Source organism: Canis lupus, chromosome 26 (genome assembly GCF_048164855.1).
Source record: "Canis lupus baileyi chromosome 26, mCanLup2.hap1, whole genome shotgun sequence".
Taxonomy (NCBI): Eukaryota; Metazoa; Chordata; class Mammalia; order Carnivora; family Canidae; genus Canis; species Canis lupus.
Genome location: NC_132863.1, coordinates 13,277,716 through 13,293,926, shown reverse-complemented (window position 1 = coordinate 13,293,926; position 16,211 = coordinate 13,277,716).

Genomic DNA, 16,211 nt, shown 5'->3' with positions numbered 1-16,211 from the left:
AGAAGCTGTTGGTTTTTGAAGCATAATGTAGTAAATATTGTCTTATACATTTAGCAAGGGTTCTGAACATAGTGAAAAAAATTTCATCTCCAGCACTAATAGTACTCAAAATCCTTCTCAAGCCAGATTTTTCTTTTTATTACAAACATACAAGACATTTCCACTTTGTGGAACTTACTCCTTTAAAAACTAGTATTTATGGCACATAAGTTGAGACTTTATTTTTATATTTACTTTGTGTAATATATTATGCCTGGTCCTTACAAATATATTCCAAATCTTCAAAATAATAGTATAGTGAGAAATTACTCTGTGGCTCTGAGAAGGACACTGGGGCTTGGAGGTTGACATTAACAGGCCATAAAGACACAGCACTGCAACTTGTGCCATGGTTCTCATCCATCCACATTTTTTAAACCATCTCTTAATCATCCTTCAAATTAAATGATGTTTTTGAAAAAGCAGAAAGAATAGGTTCAAGAGATGTACAATTCAACAGAGAAGACACAGTTACACACCAAAGCCCCCATGTTCTTCCCCAGAACTCCACTTCAGGAATAAATTGATCTTGAATGGTTTTTTATTCAGTGACAACCTCATGGTGGCACATTGCCTCTTCCCCATTTACCTTAGACATTGAATCTTTTCCATTGTCTAGTGTAACTACACAGATTTCAAGGACATAATTTAGATAACTACAGAGAAAAATTTTTAGCAGGATGGGATTTCCTTTTAACATTTGCATTTCTCTTACTTCTATCAACAAAAGTACCCATTTTTTTTTGTAAATTGAAAAACACATTAAAGCTTTAAAAATGAAAACATACCATGATGCATTTATCCAAATGTAGTTTACAGATCAATTAAAAATTGTCATGCACTCAAAACAGTTATACTACAGGATTGGCCTACTTTAAATTGATAGATTCATTTATTAAGTCATGTATTCAGTAGCTTCTGTGTACTAGACTGGGCATTTGAATACAGTGCATCCCACAGACAAGGATCTACCCTCACATCACTTACATTCTATATGAAAGAAAGACAATGAACGGGCTTAAAAAGGGGCAAATCCACACTGTTAAATATAAAGGAAGCCTATAAAGGAAGTCATCAAGGCTAAGAAGATGGAGATGCCTACTTTGGATAAAGTGGCCAGTTGGGGAAGTAATAATTAAGTTGAAACCTAAAGGATGAGAATGAGTCAGCTAAACAAAGAACTGGTTTCCACTGCCTGAGAGGGAAGAATGAGGAAAAAGTGTGGAGCATGAACAGAAAGAAGGCCAGTGGGCTGAAGTGTAATGAACAAGGTTAAGAGTGATCAGAGGTGGTAGAGATGGGGAGAAAGTGCAGTTTGTCTCAGGCAGAACCTTGAAGAATTTAATTAGGAGCTTGGATAATTTTTCAAGGCATTTTTAAAGCCACCAGAGATATTTTATGACTAATAATTTAGCAAGTTTACCTCAGATGTTGTACAGCAAAACGCACTGAGAGAGGGTAGGAATGGAGACTTCTGGTTTGCCTATACATATTGTCAATATTGATCACACAGTTTCTATATACCTCACAAGCAATGAAAGTAACTCATTTTGTAATGACTTAGCTAATAGGAAAGACAGAAAAGGGGAGATTTCAATTAGGAAGTTATTAAAGGAATGCACGTAACAGGTGAGAGTAGCTTTGGCCAGATGGAGAGAGTTAAGCAGATCTGAGGCATGTTGTGGAAGAACAATGCACAGAATTTGGTGATGAGTTGGATGTGGAGTGTAGTAAAAGAGCACTCAAGAATTGTTACCAATTTTCTAGCTGTTGATGTTAAAGTATTTTATTTCAGCTAGAAAACACCTGGGCAAAAAAAGCACAGGGTAAAGAGAATCAAAACTTCCACTCTGGACACTTAAGGTATTTGAGGGACAGACACAGAGATATTAATTGTGGGGCTCAAAAGGTAAGTACTGCCCTGAGACCTAAATATGAAGTACTAATCATTTAGATCAGGGGTTAGCACACTACTGCATATGGGCCAGATCTAGCCACTGTCTGTTTTGTATGGCCCCAAAAGCTATGAATGCTTTTTCATATTTAAATTGTTGGAAAATGGGCAGCCTGGGTGGCTCAGCAGTTTAGTGAGGCCTTCGGCCCAGGGTGTGATCCCAGAAACCCGGGATCGAGTCCCACGGCTGGCTCCCTGCATGGAGCCTGCTTCTCCCTCTGCCTGTGTCTCTACCTCTGTGTGTGTGTGTATCTCTCATGAATAAATAAATAAAATCTTAAAAAAAATTGTTGGAAAAAAATCAACACAAGAAGAATGTTTTATGACACATGAAAATTATAGGAAACTCAATTTGTAGTGTCCATAAATAAAGCTTTATTGGAATATAGCCACATTCATTCATTTATGTATTATCTATGGCTGCTTTCATGCTATGACCGCAGAGTTGAGTAATTGTGACAGAGACCATATGGCCTGCAAAACCAAAAACATACACTATCTGGCTATTTACAGAAAATGTTTGCCTACCACTAATTTAGATATTAAACGTATGGGGTTGGGTGGTAGAAATCCTAGAAAGTTTTGCATCCAGCTACCCAGATGTCCTGGAAGAATGTGGGAACGTGGAAAGAGGACCATCTATTCAGTTGCCTGCTGTGAGTTCCACTTGTGGACTCTCTAAGGATGAAATAACATCAGAAGGGAATGATGAATTAGAAGAGCCAGACAGAGTTCCTGCATTGCAAGCTCCAAATTAACTGTACAGTGAACAGATTTACAAAGTTAAAAAAAACACATGGGAAAAGGGCCTTCTGTTTATTTTTTCTCCTTATTAATTCACCACAACCACCATCAAGTGTCCCAGTTTTTGTCTGGGAAGAGAGGCTGGCAGAGCCAGTGATCAAAAAGCAGCTGGAAAACCCCAAGAAATTATGGAACCCTCATAAAAGAATCAAAGGACAATGTTTTTCAAACCACTTGAAAAACTGAAGAGTCCATTCTGGTCATGTTATTGTGTTTTTCGTGATGTGTTAACAACTGTAATGAAGGACATCAGCAGTTGTGGACTGGAGTGGAATGTTGGCAATGAAATCCCAAGCCTCCTAAATGACAGGATTCACAGGGTCTTTTAGGGAAGCCCATGATTAGCATGAAAATAATGCCCATGATGTATCTTAAAGAACGAACCCAGACAAGTAATTGTTCAGTAAAATTTCAAACAAATGAATGTTTAAAATAAATTTTAAAACATACTGCTTATTAAATATAGTTATGCTTAGCTCCTATTTGAGCTACATAAATTGTCAGTATTTATAACATAGTTTCTGTATATTTCAGAAATAATGATAATATCTCTTTCTGGAAAGGTTTAACTAATAACAGAAGAGAGAAAGAGGATGTTTCACTTACTTACCTCAGGAGTGCAACTTGAAAGTGAATGTCAAGGAAACCACTAAATCTTAAAAACAAAATGAAACAAAACCCTTTTTAGTTCAATATATCCACCAACCATTTGAGTATACGTGGTATTTTATTAGTGTTTTTGAAATATTGACTGTGACGCAAAGAAGGCTAGAAGATGCCACATCCATTCATATTTTTTTTCTAGAATTTTACTGCTTCTAATTGTGGTGAACCAGCCTTATTCTACCAGTCATGCCTGCTTACAGTGACATGTCAGCTTTTCCATTTCCTGGTCACTTCAGTTATCCATCTATTTACTTACCTCTGATACTGCCAAAAACTACAGTGAGGAAAAACCTTATCCAAGCCATTATATGTTGAATCATTATTATAAAAAAATGGAATTTATGTATAAATAGTTCCAGGTGTAGAACTAAGTGCATATATTAAACTTTCTGGAAACAGTCTTCTAGAAAATTTTATCAAAAAATATGTTCATAAAATTATTTTGTCATAGTACATATCATAACCTAATATCTGCTTATTTGTGCATATGTACACACAGGCCAGCCATTCTGTATATTTCTTAAGGCAGTGATTATTAAAGAAAAGTTGGAATAAAGGAATAGAGTCACATGCATACATATATGGTAGCTTTGATCTAGACCAATGTAACATTCCAGTGGTCATGACCATGTCGTATTCTATTTAGAGGGCACCAGTGTTGCTAGCAGAGCACCTTGCATATAAAGAGTACCCAATAAACAGTGGCTTAATGTGGAATAAAAGCAGTAATGCCATTTTCTTTTTCAATTCTGAAGGGCATGACATAGCTTTCAATAAATGCTAGGTTGTTTTCAGATGAAAATAATAGCATTTTATAGTTTACAAAGTGCTCTTATATCCATTTTTTCATTTAATCTTATTATATCCCCACAAACTAGATATTCTTACGTTTTAAGGTAAGAAAATTAAGAGAAGTTATATGACTTGCTCAAGATCATCACAAAATATATTACCATGTTAGGAATCAAACCAAGTCTTGATCTCTTTGCACCATATTGGCTATAAATTTCTGTGTAGCCTTCATAAGCCAAAAGTCCTTTACAAGTGGGGATTCTAACAGACAATCTGCATCGTCACCATTTTAGATCAGCATTTATGGTACCTACACCTATAAAACCACCTTCTTTTTTCTTTATAAGTTTAAGAGCTGAGTATTTGCCCTGTGAAAATTCACTGAAATGAGAAACATCTTGTGCATTGTGTCTCATATAATGTCAGGCTTAGATTCTTGGCTTTACTGCCTGCTTATGTCTTTCATGCTATCAAACTCAAAGAGCTTCCCAAGTTCCAGAATGTCTCAAGCCACCTCTTCACCTTTCTTATCTTCTATAGAATTTGTCTATTCAAATGTATTCCATTGAAAGCTTTAATAAACGATCGTTTGCATTGATAATCTTATGCTGCCAGTCACTTATCCTCCTTTCTTTATTTTTCCCATGAGCTCCTTTTAAAAAAAAATCTAGTTTGATTAGTAAGAGAGAATTATTTTTCCACTTTGGTGTTCGGTGTTTTGGTCTTTGTCTTTTTCAGTGTCAAGTTTCAGTGTCAGTCCTGTAAAAATTTAGACTAAAATTGCATACGTGTACAAAATTATAACTCCGTACTTTCAAAGTTACAATTAACAAAATGACATTTGGAAAGAAAGAAGGTAGAAAAGTTTGGTAAACTGAAGAATGCATGTTTTGAGGTGTTTGAAGGCCAGATTTGAGGCCCCTGCTATGGCACTTTCTATCACTTTCTTTTGACCTAAGCCAAATCACCTTGCGTGGCTTCATCTCAGTTTCTTTATTCTAGGCTACGGGCATGATAAGGACTCTTTGAGTGGCGTTTAGGGTCTTGAGAGAACAGACAGAAGCACGGTTTAAATTCTGGGGCACTTTATTATTGCCAGGTAGCATTATGCATACAAACATAAAAAGAGGGCATTAAATGTCATCAAAGAGAAAGGCAAATGTCCAGAGTTCATCTCTGCTCCCCTGTTGCTAGGGAAAGAGGCTCTTTGTCCCTTTAAGAGCTCTCAGACACATTTCCAATTACATCCTAAAAGCCTTCCTGGTTGTGTAGTTTAGGTGCATCCGGTAGCACAGCCGTGTTCCGATCTTCCTGGCAGATGTCATAATTTACTGTCACCCTCATACAGGAATGCAGTGCAAGGGGCCCCATGCTGGCTCTGTGATCCATTGCCTGACAAGTTCTGGGTGTCAACCTTAGGCAGGCCCAGCGGAGGTGGAACGCCATTTACCTGATAGTGCCTGTGATAAAGTGGGCAATTAGATGCACTTGGAAAATCCTGGCTGGAAACTGGCTGGCATTTAAGAAACATTACAGCCAAGTCAGGCTTCATAAAAATTAATGGGGAAAAATTAAGTCTTTCAAGAACTACCTTGGTCTCTAAGGAAGTCAGGAACACAGGATTCTATAGCTTTATCTCTTTTTGTTTCTCTCCCACCTTCTCACTCTATATCTCCCAGACAGGGTAATATATTCTCATTGGAGAGGGGAGTAAAGGGGCGAGAAATGAGAGTTAAGGTTTCAAGTTTTTGATCTCAGAGCCGTGGTATTTCTTTACTCTTCAATCCCTTCTTTCCCCCTCCCTGCCAGTCACAGTGCTAGGATTTAATCTGGCACATTAGCTTGCATTTTGTCTCTCACTGGAGTTTCTTGAGTTTGGTGCCAGCTTGGGGATGTGATTTGTTTGACATGTATTCAACAGCCCCCTCTTCATTTCCTCCTAACTGGATAGGTTCAGCTTGTCAATGATTAATGAGTCTGGAAGGTGAGCGACAGTTATCTTAAAGGGCTCTCAAAAGTTTGTTTCAAGAGACTAGCTAAAATCTCCCGCTGCATTAGCTACAGTTAGATTTCCTGTTGATAACAGCCCATGGAAAATAACTGCTCGCCCCCCAAGCTGCCATGAGTAGAACTCTGTTTATCAGCCAACATTGTGCATGTTCTCTGTTGTCCTGTGCATTTGCCATTTCCCTTCAGGCTGATAAACATTTTACCTATGAGAAGTAGGAAGTACATTATGAGGCTGGTCCAACACTGGGCCTCATTTGGAGTGGAGGCTTTCTGAAATTGAAGAGTCAGGAATGATCTGGAAAATGTGCTTACAGACAGTGGAACAGGAAAACAACTCCCTCCCCAAGGCTAGTTCCTCCTCTTCTGTTGGGTGGAAAAGGTGGGAGGAAGGGACAGGGTGTTCTCTGTGTGATTGGAATTCCCCTCTAGAGTCATAGGGGATGAGCAAGCCTTTGGTTTTCATTTTTTATACTTTATTTTGTACCTAGAATAATATGCTCACAGAGAGGAGACAGAAATATCCACATGAGATTTTTCCTTTCTAAATAATGAAGAGTTCTACACTAAGCCGAGGACTACTAGGGAATGCTGATGGCTAGATGGTGGGGCCTGTTTGGGTTCTGGCCTGATTGTAAGGATACCAGGAGGACATCCAGGATGTGCCCTGATACCAGCCACTTCTCTGGAGTGGGGAAAGAACGATTGGGTCTTCTCTCCAAAGTTTTGAGAGGACATCTGAGAATCTGGGTCAATATACTCACATTCTCTTTAACAAATAAATAAGCTTTTTTTAGGCTGTTGGAGGTTTAGAAGTGGGAAGCTGAAGAGGAAAGCAAATGCTTCTAGACCCCAGAAGAGTTCTGGAGACTAAGATGGTAGAATGTCCTGCACTCAAATGTATCTTTGTCCCTCATGTCATTCTGTGGTGCTGCTAGAATAGATCCAAGTTACATTTTCCTTATGAAGCCATTTCACTGAGCTTGAAGCCCACTCAGCATCTTTGGAGAGTACACTTAAATGAGGTGTCTATAAGACAGTATTAAAAGGAAATTAAGTTAAGTGTGTATGTATGCATAAAATGCTCCCCAGGGGACTTGGTTTTTGAAAACTCTGTTTCTACATGCATATTTAGTTGAATATACATATGTAGAAACAGGGTTTTCAAAAATCCAGGTCCCCAAGGGAGCATTCCCACTCTTGAGGACAGGCACTGTAGAGAACCAGAGACTTTCATGCTCTGTGCTACAAGATCTCCAAGGTTACCATGGTAAACTGCAATCAAGACATAATTCTTTACCTCTCCCTCTATGCATACTGCTTGAAGCTCCTTCTGTCAAGAGGTGGAGCAATATCCCTGCCCCTTGATTCTGTCCCTATTACTTTCTTGGGTCAATTGTGGAAGTTATGCTGTGCCAGCTCTATCTAAACCCTATGTGCCCCGTGGGTTTCCTTTTGCTCACTCAGCAAGCACTCTTCTATCACAGCCATGACAACATGCCTTGAATAACCTGCTAGAGGTTGAAACAGGGGGGATAGAGTCATTTTATTACAGTTGCCCTGAGACCATCTTAAGTCAGCCAACAGCTAACTGACCTCTGGAAATATTAATGGGTTCACCTGAGTCTAGCCTCAATAAATCTGTTTTGAGCCAGAGTTTAGGGATGGTTTGTTATACAGCATGATTGCAGGAATACACAGATGGTACAGTTGCCCTCTGTTTAATATTCTATTTCCATGTCTCTGTTCTTTGCTCACCCATTCAGATCTTTGCTAGTGAGACAGTCCGATATCTTCTTTTACCTTACAAGGTTTTTTATTCTTCCCTTTTGCTTTGCCTTCTCTCTTTCCCCACACCTACCCACTTCTCATCAGAATTCTTTGTTTTTGTACAGTATTTTTTAAAAACTTATTTTTAGAGAGAGACAGACAGACAGACAGACAGAGTACATACATGCAAACAGGAAGAAGGGGAGAGGGAGAGAGAAAATCTAAAGCAGATTCCCTGCTGAGCATGGAGCCCCATATGGGGCTCAATCCCATGACCCCAAGATAATTACTTGAGCTGAAACCAAGAGTCAGACACTCAACCATCTGAGCCACCCATGCATCCCTCTACAGTATTTTATTTTATTTTATTTTATTTTTAATTTTTTTATTTATTTATGATAGTCACAGAGAGAGAGAGAGAGGCAGAGACACAGGCAGAGGGAGAAGCAGGCTCCATGCACTGGGAGCCTGATGTGGGATTCGATCCCGGGTCTCCAGGATCGAGCCCTGGGCCAAAGGCAGGCGCCAAACCGCTGCGCCACCCAGGGATCCCCCTCTACAGTATTTTAAATCAACAGCAGACAACCCTAGAATTAGTAGGAAAATTTTCTCAGTTCTTGACAAGTATCTTCGCTATTTTGGGTTCCTTCTATCATTTAATAAAAAAATAAACAAATCTGTGATACATCAGGTGATATTAGTGCTACGAAGAAAAAGTAAGCAGCATAAGTCAATTATTGAGTGTCAAGTGGATGAGGACTGGGTGGAGGAAGAACACTGCTGTTTCAGAAGATTCATTAGACAGGGCTTCTCTGAGAGGCAGACACTTGAACATATTCTGGGTGAATTTAATCTTTCTAGACCATATTAAAGAGGGATAAGGGACACAAAGACATTACTTTCCCAGTTATCCCACTTCAAGGATTGATAGGGAGACTTATGAAAAGTCACCATGGCTTACCCAATAAAGTGCTATTCATCCATAGTCACTGTGGAAAGGAGACAGTATTTCAGGGCCTGAAAGCCCTCACATGCTTAATCCTTCTGATATCAGACCTATAACAAGCACCTGTTGGGCTTGGAGTCAAGAGCTAGATTCTCACATCTGCACTGCCATGAGGAAATCATGTGATTTTGGCAAAGTCATTTATTTTCTCTGGGCTGGATTTTTTTCTTATTTGTCAAGTAGGGAGTTGAATTAGATGCACTCTAAGGAAACCAGCAGGTCTAACATCCCATGGTTTTATGAGATTATACAGCTGGTGCTGCACTACCCTTTACAGGAAAAAAAGAAAAAAAATAATAATGATAATAATATTGCCCTTCACATAGTCACTTACCATCTTCTTGAATTTTTCAACATGATTAAAGAGAAAGAATAGTGCAGGGTGGTAGAAAACAATGCATGCTACAGGATCCTGAGCAATACCTTTTCTTTCTTCTATCAAGTCCTCCTACCCTCTGCCCAGATCGAAAAGTAGCTAGTCTGTTTTTCATGCACTATCCAAAACTTACAAGGTTTTGATCCTTTGGGCATCTGCCAAGTCCCACTCTGAAAGAATAGTGTAGGACTTGGACATCCAAGTTGCTATACTGTCCCTAGTTTGGGTTCTAGAGTGTCCCTCAATTAGAGGGACACTGCTAGTGGTGATTTGGGATGAGAGAGCACCCACAGTAACCTTCCATTCATTCTCTGCCCAACCAGTGTCTCACTGAAATGTGCCTGTGGTCAAGAAAAATCATGGCAAACCTTGGCTTGTGCGTGTGCAATAAAATGGTACTATGATGTTTGTAGAGAGGGGCAGGCTGCCGTCTCCTAACCTTCCTGGAGTGGCAGAACTTGTAACATGGCTGATGTCAAGAATAGCACAAGCTTAGTAAACGTTTATATGATGTGTGAGCAGAGGGGAGGGCTCACTGGCACGGAGGAATGAGGCCAGGAAGGGGAAGAATGCCTAAGCCAGAAAGAGGCCATCTTCTAGAGGAAGTGCTGGTAGCCAAAACCCGCCTGCTTGGGTCTGGCTCAGCATACTCCCTCAATTCTTGACGTCAGTGCTGTCAAGGTTAGAGCATGCTGAAGGGCTGGAACAGCACTGAAAAACCAGGGAGGGAGAGGAAGTGGGACGGCAGCAGCAAGGGAGGGGCATTTGGTCTTCCTGCATGACTATTTTCACATGGTGAGGACAAGGGAGTGAGGAAACATAATTTTGCAAAGAAAAATTGTTAAATGCAAAGAAACAAAACATAACCATCAACACACACACATACACACACACACACACACACACACACAGAACAGAGTACTGACTGCAAGGAATAAATGATTCTGTTTTTGTACTGTTGCCAAAAGAGGGTTGGTTCCTTCCAGATCATGACTACTCACTCACTGTCTTTTCATATTTCTTTTTTGATTATCCTGAAATTATCTGTAAGCTGTTTATCACTTTTTATAATATCATATGATTTGGTGGTTACAAATAGGAGTCCTGGAGTTGACATCCTGTGACCAAACCCAGGTTCTACCACTTCCTAATTTTGGTCTGGGTATGTTATCTCCATGTTCCTTAATTTTCTTATCCATCAGATGGAAATAATAACAACTTAGAGCTCATAAAATTATTATAAGGATTATATGAAATAATGCATGTAAAGCATATTGAAATCAATGTCTTAATTATTTACTATAAATTTTTCAACTGAAATAAAATTGATCAATTTCTAGAGATCTAATAACATACAAGAGAAAATGGAGAGAGGTTTGGAGATCTTTAAAAAGGTATGTGCAAAGCCATTCCTTATTTACAAAAATAGCTAAGGAGAAAGCCTTATAAATGTAAAAAACTTAAATAAGACAAATATTCAAAAAATAATAAATAAAATGAAACCGACCTATTGATTAAGTAGAGGAGTAATAGGTAGATCCTTTTTCAGAATGGTTAATAAGAAAACACAATTTATTGAAAATACATTTTAAGGGAGAAAAGAGAATCCCCATGTTCTTTGATTTAGACAGCACTGTAGACAGTATGTCATTTAGTTCAATCTTTTATTATAGGAATTTTTAAATAATCTTTCTGAAAGCTTATTAGTCAATGGGTGATTATTTCATGTGCTTCACAGTTCATTCACTCAGGAAGCGGTGATCTATTCCACTGTTAAAGAACTATAGAAGGAAACAAGGACAAAAAAACTACCTGGAGAAATATTTATGGCAAGAGGACAAAAGATTAATAATGTTAACTTAGGAAGAACAGAATTGTAGTAGTTGTTTCTAGTATCAGGTTAAGGTTATACTTATATAGGTCCTTCTGATGAGTAGAAAAATTATGGATAAGATATTTAAAGATAATTTTTTATAAACTTTGAAAGAATTAATAAAATACAGTAAAAATATATCAGACCAAAATAGTAGGAAAAGATGTAACCCAAGAGATAGGCAAAAAGAAAAGTTTGATTTTATTCTTAAGGCAATTGCCAAAACTGACAAATGGTGAATTTTCATTTTGAGAACTTTAGCCTTGAAGGAAAAGAGAGGAAAAAAATCAAATCCAGAGCCTTCAGAGATTATAGAGTCATCAATTTCAGTTAGGAATCCAAGGAATGCACTATCAGAAAAGAGTAAAGCAAAAATAACTTAGCTCTTGCTTAGATTTGCCAATAGACTTGCAATTCCTGGGTGCCCACACAAGAGGTTATGCTACTTCAAGTAGTACTAACTTTGGTAAGAACCATAGACAGATGGGAGAAGTAATGCAAATCCTTATTAGAGAAATATATCATCATCATAGGCCTAAAATAAAATGCCTCTAGAAAATAATTTTCAAGTAAAATGAGAAACACAAAGATTTCTGGGCATCCAAGGAAACTAGGAATTAGGAGCAAGAACAAGCAAAAAATTAAAAATAAAAATAGAGAAAGAAAAAGAAAAAATGACAAAAATATTACTGGAATTACTGGAAACAGACTATAAAACAATTATATTGGCTTAATTAAATAAGTAAAATGTGTGGAAATATCTGTTAGGAATAGAAAATTTTAAGTGATGCAGCATATTTTTTTAAATTAACATTTCTAGAATTTGAAAATATAATAAATAAAGTGTAGATTTGCTATGTGTTGGCAAATTGAACTCCAATAAAAAATATACAAAAAATAATAAATAAATAAAATAAAGTGTAGATTTAAAAATAGATTAGATATAATCGAGGACAGAATTAGAACCAGAAGAAACTTTAGAGGAAACTCTCTAGAATGGAGCATGGAGAGACAGCAGATGAAATACAGAAGGGAAGCCAAGAGGCAAGACAGACATTGAGAAGGTCTACTATAGGAGTTCTTCAAGTTGAAAATGAATGGGAGTATGAGAGAGCAATAATATTTGAATAGACGGTAAATAGGAATTTTCCTGAACTGGTGGCAGTTGAAATTTAGAGATTAGAGAAACCTAAAAAATCTATACCAAGGTAAATAAAAAGGCATTTACATTTCATCATTCCAAAAGGGGGAAAAAAATCTTGAAAACAGACAATAGAAAGGGCCAACAGCTGAATTCACAGTAACAATGAAAGCCAATAGCAATGGTATGATGTCTTTAATGTACTGAAGAAGGTAACTGTTAACCTGAAAATCTATACCGGGGAAAATATCTTCCATAAGAAGAAGAAATTAAGATAATTTAGACAAGAAAAAACTCAGACCATTTTCCACTAGCAAACTCACAATAAAGGAACTACTAAGGAACGTTCTTGAGGCAGAAGTTAGCTGAATCCAGAGACATCTAAAGTGCATGAGGCAATGAAGAGCAGAGAACATAGTAAATATGCAGATAAATCTAACAAAATAACAATAATTGAACATAGTAAGAAGGTATTAAATATCAAATAGAATTAAAATACAAAATAGCATTAACAGATTAACTTGAAATGAGATAAAAGGGGGATAAAATATTTTAAGGGCCTGTGTTTTTTAGGACATAACAGAAGTATTAACTAATTTATACTTTAATGACTATCACATTTTATTTTCTAGGGTAGAATTTTCAAATTAATATAAGGAAAAATAATAAAAAGTAAGCCAAAAGATTCCAAGCAGGGAAAGAAATGAAGTAGAACAAGTGGGAAAGAAAAAAAATTAAGATGGGATACTTTAAACACAAGTACATTAGGAATTATTTAAATGTAAATGGATTGATTAAACAATCAAAAGTAAAGAACATTAACATGGGTTAAAGGAAATCCCAATGAAACCCGGTGCATAGCATAATTCCCAGAGGAGAGGCATTCACACTGGAGTTTATGAGGATGGCCTCTCCTAAAGTTGTACAGTGTGCATCTTATGTGGTCCTGGATTCAACAATATAAAAGAGATGGAAATGAAAAGATGAAAAACTATATATTATGTGAGTAAGAAGCAAAAGATAGCTGGTCTAGCTATTTTAATATTAAACAATAGATATTTTTAAAAGATATTATTTATTCGTGAGATATATATAGAGAGAGGTAGAGACATAGGCAGAGGGAAAAGCAGGCTTCTCGCAGGGACCCTGATGCAGGATTTGATCCCAGGACCCTAGGATCACGAGCCAAAGGATCTGAGGATCTCAGGATCTGAGCCAAAGGCAGACGCTCAACCACTGAGCCACCCAGGTGCCCCATTAAACAACAAATTTAAGGCAAAAGGCATAGTTAGCCTATACTTCATAACAAGTTCAATTTATAGGAAGATGAAATTATTTTGCATATCCATGTGCCTGATGATAAAGATTCAAAATACATAAATTAGAAATTAATAGAACTACAAGAAGATGTAGACAATAAGAGAACTAAAAGAAGATCCAGATAAAACTATGGTCATATAGAAGCTTGAATACACCTCTCTGAGGAATGGGAAGAACAAGCCACACCAAAATAGCTTACTCTGGATTTTATATCTCTCTCAGTAACTCCTAGAACTACGGGCAGAAAAACAATCAATAAAAAAAGAGGCTGAAAATTAATGAACAAGTCATTCATTACAAGGAGTTAATAAACTTTCACAAAGTAAAGGAAAGCAATGAAAATGAAAACAGGAAGGAAGAGATCAACACTGCTGAAATTTGGTTCCTTTAAAAGACAAAATTTAAAAGTGTCTGCAAATTAACAGAAAAATTAGAAGAAAAGGAAACAAGGCACCAATAGCTAACATCATCAAAGAGTAAGGAGGCACTGCACACATAGTATAGATGCATGGTTAAGGAATTATGAATACTTAAAAAAAGAAATTATGAACACTCTTGTCAATGAATTATTTTACTTTATTATTTTATTTTTGAGAGTGAGTGCACACATGTGAGAGCAGTGGGGGGATGGTGGGAGGCCAGAGAGAGAGAGAGTAAATCTTAAGTAGTCTCCATGCCCAGCATGGAGCCTGACATGGGGCTCGATCTCAAAACCCTGAGATCATAACCTGAGCTGAAATCAAGAGGTGGGATGCTTAATCAACTGTGCTACTGAGGCACCCTTGAAACGGAAGTTTTAAATAAGATTCTTAAAATCTTAGAAAAAAAATGTAACCTAGAAATAAAATCTCTCAAGAACAAATACAAAACCTTACTCATTTCACAGCTTGCATATACTTTTTTTTTTTTTTAAGATTTTATTTATTTGCTCATGATAGTCACAGAGAGAGAGAGAGAGAGAGGCAGAGACACAGGCAGAGGGAGAAGCAGGCTCCATGCAGGGAGCCCGACGTGGGATTCGATCCCGAGTCTCCAGGATCGCGCCCTGGGCCAAAGGCAGGCGCCAAACCACTGCGCCACCCAGGGATCCCACTCGCATATACTCTTAACGGAGATCAAGAGTGGTTTAAATTTTAGAAGCAATTGTGAAATGTCTTAAAAATGTTCGTACACTTTACCTAGTAGTCTTAATTCTTGGAAACTTCCCTAAGAAACTGCGCCTAAATGTACAACCTTGTGGTACAAACATATTCCAGAGTTATTTATACAAAAAAAGAAAAACCAGATCTAACATGAAACTACTGTTGACATCTAAGAAGATACAGTCAAGTGAGCCAAAAATGCATGTTTTTTCCACATATTTTTCCATTTATATTTTATTTGAGCATACACTATAAATGCCCAGCAACACAAGCATTAGTTCAACAAATTAATGTGTTTTATAATAACTTGTTATATATATATGCATATATATATACACATATATATGTGTATATTTTAAAAAAGGAGGGGGAGAGCTTATAAAATACTATGTACAGTGTGCTGCCATTTGGAAAAATATATTTTCTGTAATTACATGGAGACACATTCCTATAAATAGAGAATAAAATCAAAGCACATAACAACAAAAAATTGATTATTTCTGGACAGTAGGATCACAGGTCATTTTTTCTTTTCTCACTGGCTAGAGCAAACCAAAAGGCCAGCCTAGAGTCAAAGGGTAGGGAAACAGATCCCATCTTCTGACAGGAGGAAAAGGTGTGGATCAAAAAAGGTAGTAGACTCTGGGAAACGAACTAGGGGTGGTGGAAGGGGAGGTGGGCGGGGGGTGGGAGTGGCTGGGTGAGGGGCACTGGGATGGGTGCTTGATGGGATGAGCACTGGGTGTTATTCTATATGTTGGCAAATTGAACACCAATAAAAAATAAATTTATTTAAAAAAAAAGAATTAAAATAAAATAAACATAAAAATGAAAAAAAAATTCTAAAAAAAAAAAAACCCCCCAAAAAAACAAAAAAGGTAGTAGAAAATTGAAGCCCCTTTTCTAATCCTCAAGGGTAAACTTCAGCCAGCTGTAGCATTACTCTTGGAAGCTATTTAAGGGAGTTTAAACAATGATAAATGGTTTCCACTATGAGTCTATTTTAACCATTGAGAGGCTTCACGCCTTTAATCCTGAGATCTGGCTCCTAATGAGATTCAAAGATCAACATGTTGACAGCTAATTTTTTAAATTATTAAAATGGTAATGGTATGAGTCTCTCAATAAGAAAATTTTTAATAAAGTTAATTGTAGTCACTGATCCTTCATTGCTCAGAGTTAGTGCCTATCAACTCTTCACTACAATGATCACATTTTCAAGTGTTTCTTCAAATTATTATAATTAATACCATAACATTCTGCAACACTTTGTAAGGTCCTGATTTATATTCCTTTATCAACTGATTTTTAAAAGGAAATT